The 6,115-nt window shown below is 41.5% G+C and overlaps 1 pseudogene across 1 annotated transcript; it reads left to right on the top strand.

The window, feature by feature from the left end:
- Positions 1 to 2,575: 2,575 nt before the first annotated feature.
- LOC309796593 (nucleosome assembly protein 1-like 2) lies at positions 2,576 to 4,338 on the top strand (annotated as a pseudogene). Its single transcript has one exon. The product of its transcript is annotated as a nucleosome assembly protein 1-like 2 (transcript).
- Positions 4,339 to 6,115: the final 1,777 nt, after the last annotated feature.

Here is a 6,115-nt window from a genome sequence, read left to right as displayed (position 1 = left end):
AACTGTCTAAAGTTTGGTCAAACAGAGAGTCTTTGTCACCTTTTACACTCTGTCTATACAAGTTAGAGGTGTGTGTGTGTACATAGATAGCTAGATCAAAGGAGAGATTAGGAAAAAGAAAACAAATTTGGGTTCCTAGTATATATTGGATACTTCATGGCAATGTTTAATTTTGGGTAATGTAATCAGGTATTTCCCTTTTGGTTTGAAGACTTCTTATATGGCTATAAAGCAAAATTTGCAAACAAGTCACATGAATGAATCTTTTTATTCATTTATTATTATTAAATTATTCAAATCACTTAAATATCAGTGAATAATCTTTAAAATGGTAATTCTGAAGACTATTTATTGACATGGGAAGATCCTTTTGATAGGAACATAAAAGGGGAAAAAGGCAGGTATGAAAGAGTCAATACTATGTGATCTCAATTTTTAAAAATCTCTATTTGTTATTCACACCCAAAGAGGAAAAGAAGGGAAGGCATCAATATATTCACATTAGTTCTCTCAGAGTGGTGAGATTGCTAGTGGTTTTATTACCTACCACAATTTCTTACTTTCCAAATTTTCTAAAATGAGCTTGTATTATATTTATCAGAAGAGGAAAAATAATTTTCTAATTATAGAATTAAAAACAGAAACAAGCAATGTAGGATTCATAATTATAGAACTATGGGACTGACACATGAGCCTGAAACTTCATGTTATTTGAACCTTCTACCTTCAGTCTATTTTAAATGAAATATGTTTTAATCAAACACAGGCACACACAGACAAATTGTAGTGGTTAAATATTTACATAATATTTACTGAGGGAGGAACATCTTTTCTTTACTTTCTACTTAAGCTCCTTGCTCCATCCTCTACACAAAGCACCTTCTGGGACCTTCCGATTTTTGTGACTCTCTACCATAGGTCTTTTAGCCCAATGAGGAGAATTTCCTCCCTGTTTTCTTTCTCCTCCTTCTACTCCTATTTCTTCTCCTCTTCCCGTCCTCTTCTTTTCCCTCATTATTATCAAGAAAGGTTTTTACATGGAAATTTGGAGTGGAAAGTAGCACAGGCACCACATCAACTATAAAACAACCAGTCACCCATCCTTAGGAACCTATCATCTAAAAGGGAGGTTGTGTGGTAGAGTGAGAAGAAGCACTGCAATAATACACTGTTTACAGTTTTCTAAATTAAAACACACACAGACACACACACATCTAAAAACCTGGGAATAAATACACTAACCCTCTATGATTATTTCTGTGATTATGGCACAAAAAACGGTTAACTGTTAAATTTGGAATATAATAACAAACTCTTTAAAAATCAAAGCCTTTAAATTATATGTGATCAGTATTGAAATATGGACAAGAAAAAACTAGTTGGTTTCCCTACCGTAGGAAACTTATTCCATCTTGTTAATACATTTTCATGTCTTTAACTTTTTCCCTAGTGCCGAGTCGTTGAATATTTCCAATTTATTCAGAATTTCAAGGCAAATGTTTTGCTTTTAGGGATATTACTTCACATTTGAGTATCCTTTTGTTTTACCTCCAAAACAGCCAGCATGGAGGAAGGGTAATTTGCGATTCAGCAATTCAGCAGCAGTATTCTGGGATATTGATAATTCAGGTATTAAGTGTTAACTAGTTATACATATAATTGTGGGCACTGGTCACCATAGGCCCTCCTTTACCCCCATTCCATCTCATCTCACTCTTCCCTAGTAAATGTTATCAGAGTTGATACAACTTTAAAAGAATGTACACTCTTCATAGAGATTCTGAAAATCCAAAATTAGAAAATAAAAGAAATCTCTGGGGAGTCAACATTGCTTAAAGACCTTCATTGTTAATATTTTAGTGTTTTACCCCCTTCTCTCTTCTTCGTGTATTTGAATATAAAAGACTTTCCCCCCTCCCGCCCTGCACATATGACCTTACAGTAGGAGATAAAATAATGTAATAATCTCAACAGGCTAAAGACATTCCTATTGTTTGTTTGTTTTTGTAATCAGTTGACATTATAGCTGCAACCTTGAGCTCTTTTGGAATTTTTTTAACTAATACTCGTTAAACATGGGATAAAAAGAAAGCATGTACGTTTTAGAAAAGATTATTGAACAACACTCAATTAGTGGTCATCCGTATTACATCTATTAATTTTCCATATAAGAGTGACTTGGAAGTCACGTTTCAGGCCTCTAACAACTCCCCTAGCCTGTACGTTTTGCTTTTCTAAGATAAAGTTTTCTCAGGTTTACTTAAGGTCTAGGTTAGTCTCAGTCTGCTCCTCCTGTACTAGATTGTCCTCAACCCCTCCAGTCCAGAAATTTTGGAGCCTTACTGCTGGGAAAGGGGGGTGGCGCTGGAAATGTGATGGCTCTAATCATTCATTGGACAAGAGCTTGTCAATCACAGCTACCCAGCAAATAAGGTGAGCTTTGAAGCAAAAAAGTTTAGAGGGTCATCCTCTGAGAAATCGGCTTGAGGCACCTCTTCCTTTTGCTTAGGCAGCTAGTGAGAAAGATCGTTTAGTGGGCTGCTCGGGCTGCAGCCTTAGGCTTGCTCCGGTATTGCACCCGCCTGCCCCTCTGCTGCTTCCTCCCCCTCAGTCCAGCTTCCGTTTCTGCCTCCATCTTAGGCCCCGCCAGTGCCCACGTCTCAACCAACTGCCGTCTACTCCACTTCGGTGAGTCTTTTCCTGTGAAAAAGCTAATGATGGAAGGGCTTGGGGAACAGGGTGCAGCCGGTGAAGAAGGCCCATTAATCGGCGCGGTGGCAGCCGAATCCTCTCCACAGGCCTTGATGGGGTACTCCTTAGATGAGGACTTTACTGAGAGCCTGCCTCTGGCAGTTAAGTACCGAGTGTACGCTCTCAAAAAGCTTCAGGCCAAATCCGCAGGCCTAGAAGCCAAGTACTTGAGGGAATTTCATTCCATCGAGAGGAAATTTGCCGGCATCTATTGGCCCTTATTGGAAAAGAGACGCCAGATCATCAGTGCGCTCTACGAGCCCACGAAAGAGGAGTGTGAGGTGAAGTCCAAGGCCGAGGACAATGATTATAATGAAGTGGAAGATTATTCTAATGCTCAGATGCAGGGTCCGGAGGAGAATCTGGAGTATGAGGACTTGGAGGAATATTGCGAGGAAGGTTTCGAGGATGTGGAGGAGGTGTTTGGGGAGTATGGAGGAATCGAGGGACATAATGTGGGCGAAGAGAAAGAGGAGCCTACAGGGATCCCTGATTTCTGGCTCACAGTTTTAAAGAACGTCGAGGAGATCTCTCCATTGATTCAGAATTATGACGAGCCCATTCTGAAGCTCTTGCGAGACGTGAAAGTCAAGTTTTCAAAACCCGACGAGCCGCTCGCCTTCACTCTGTAATTTCACTTTGAACCCAACGACTACTTCACAAATGAGGTGCTGACCAAAACTTATACGCTCAAGTCTAAGCTCCATTACTCTGACCCCCATCCCTTTAGGGGATCTGCGGTGGAGCATTGCATAGGCTGCAAGATAGACTGGAAGGAGGGAAGGAATGTCACTGTGCAAGCGGTCCTGAAGAAGCAGAGGCACAGGTTTTGGGGACTGATGCACACAGTGACCCAGGAATTCCCCCGAGAGTCCTTCTTCAGCTTCCTCATTGCTCTCCAGTGGGGTCTGGATGCCGATGAAGATGTGGAAGACGTCTTCATTGCTCACAGTTTGCACACCTTTGTCATCCCTAGAGCTGTGTTGTACTTCACAGGAGAAGCACTTGAGACCGAGCAAGAGGGGGTGATCAGGGAATGTAATGAGCTGGCTTATGACAAAGTCACTCATGAGAACGGGTTGGCTGCTGTTCGGGGTGCTAAAGGCCAAAGCATGGACCCCCAGGCGGAAGATATTGATCGCTGAAGCAGGGAGGTTGGTGTATGTGAGCCCCCAGGTTAAGAGACTGCCTGTGTTTACAGTAACCAAAACTTAACCATAAGTTACTTACACTCTTAAAGTGCTGTCTCTTCCTGGTACTCTCAGTATAAAACTATGTCCAAATATATATTTTATTTATTTATTTATTTTTAATGGGTTTTTTTGTCCAAATATATTTAACAACGCATTCCATCTAGCACTCCAGTAGTGTAAAATTTTATTTTATTTTATTTTATTTATTTTTTTATTAATTAATTAATTTATTTATTTTTGCTGTGTTGGGTCTTCGTTTCTGTGCGATGGCTTCCCCTAGTTGTGGCAAGCGGGGACCACTCTTCATCGCGGTGCGCGGGCCTCTCACTATCGCGGCCTCTCTTGTTGTGGAGCACAGGCTCCAGACGCGCAGGCTCAGTCGTTGTGGCTCACGGGCCTAGTTGCTCCGCGGCATGTGGGATCCTCCCAGCCCTAGGGCTCAAACCCGTGTCCCCTGCATTAGCAAGCAGATTCTCAACCACTGCGCCACCAGGGAAGCCCAGTGTAAAGTTTTTAAAGAAATGTAGAAGGCAGTGAATTCTCTAAGCATATGTAAACCTTGCTATTGTGAATTCATGGCTTTTGTCAGGTTGCTGTTGTTGCCGTGAAAAATTACCAGAACTGATAACTGAGATATATGTGTTTGGAGATTTTTTTTTTCCTGGAAAAAGCAAAGCGAGATTCCCTCTGTTCCCCAGCCTTCTTGGTGAATGGGCTTTATTCTGTTTGCACTAACTGTGCCTTCAACTCTTTGTTATAGAAATACAGCAAGTTATACTAAAATGCACTTGATTTGTAATTTGAGAAACTAGTAGCATAAGAATAAACATTTGCAGCAAAACTACATTTATTGTTATTGACTGTTAACTTGTTTATAGGCTCCTGTATTTTATGTGGTATAGTGATCTACTCAGAAACCTAGCTGTATTATTGTTTATCAGTGAGGTATAGTTAAAACCATTTTCCCTAAATCCATAAATTGTGCCATGTACTTCTGCAAAGTGGGGTTAAAGTATGCATTTTCTTTTCTGGAATGTTCCTCTCTTTTATGGAAATTATAGGATTAGTTAAGCTTTTTCCTTATGTTTGTTCATTCTAAAATAAAGTTAATACAAATGTTAAACACTGTGTTTCTTCTGAGGGGATTGGAGTTAAGGATATGGCCTTGTCCCTTCAAATACCAGGTGGAGGATTTGGTTGGGAGTTATTAGCAGATCAGGTTTATCCTTTGGGTATAGTATGCACTGTTCCTAGGGCCCACTACACTTTGCGATATGCGGGCCTCTCACTGTTGTGGCCTCTCCCGTTGCGGAGCACAGGCTCTGGTCGCGCAGGCTCAGCGGCCATGGCTCACGGGCCTAGCCGCTCTGCGGCATGTGGGATCTTTCCAGACCGGGGCACGAACCCGTGTCCCCTGCATCGGCAGGCGGACTGTCAACCACTGCACCACCAGGAAAGTCCCCACTACACTTTTTTTTTATTAGTTTCTGCTTTATAACAAAGTCCCACTACACTTTTAAGAGTCTACAATGATGCTCTGATTTGTTTTAAAATCAGAAGAAAATGAATATTATAATAATAATGTATACATAATAATCTGTCCTAGATTATTTTTGTCTTATACCAAAAGAGATGTAAAATATTCGTTTATGTATATATGAATATCATAGAGAAAAAGGGATCAGGATGGTAAAACTACCTAGACTCCATGAAAATCACAGTGAGGCCCTGGGTCCCACCATTAGAAATAAGTGAAGGAGGGAGTTCGTGGAGTGGTTGAGAGGGGTGGTAATGTGACAAAGGAGAAGAAAAGAGGGAGGGGAAGAAGGAAAGAGAGGGACAAGCAGTGATGGGTTCTTCAAGGAAAGGGGAATAGAGGGCCTCCAGGCTCATGGAGCAGTGAATGTCCTGACTAGCTGGAGGGGAGAGGGTTAACAATGCTGGAGAGGGAGAGGTGGGGCCAGAGCCCTGTTTGGACAAGGCCTGGGAGAAATTGGAGTGAGCTTGGCAAGGGAGAAGGAAAAGGACTGGAGAGGACAGAGGAGGGTGAAAGGAAGGTAAGGACAATGAATGAGAGGACTGGAGGACAGAGAAGCAGAGGATGAAAGGGTCAAGGTTATTAGAGATGAAAAAGCATTCCTTGCGATGAGGTTGCTGAAGTTCAGGTTTTA

The sequence above is a fragment of the Mesoplodon mirus genome, assembly GCF_964341445.2.
Source record: "Mesoplodon mirus genome assembly, chromosome: X".
Classification (NCBI taxonomy): Eukaryota; Metazoa; Chordata; class Mammalia; order Artiodactyla; family Ziphiidae; genus Mesoplodon; species Mesoplodon mirus.
The sequence above is the reverse complement of the archived record's forward strand: the minus strand, read 5'-3'. Positions and strand labels throughout refer to the sequence as shown.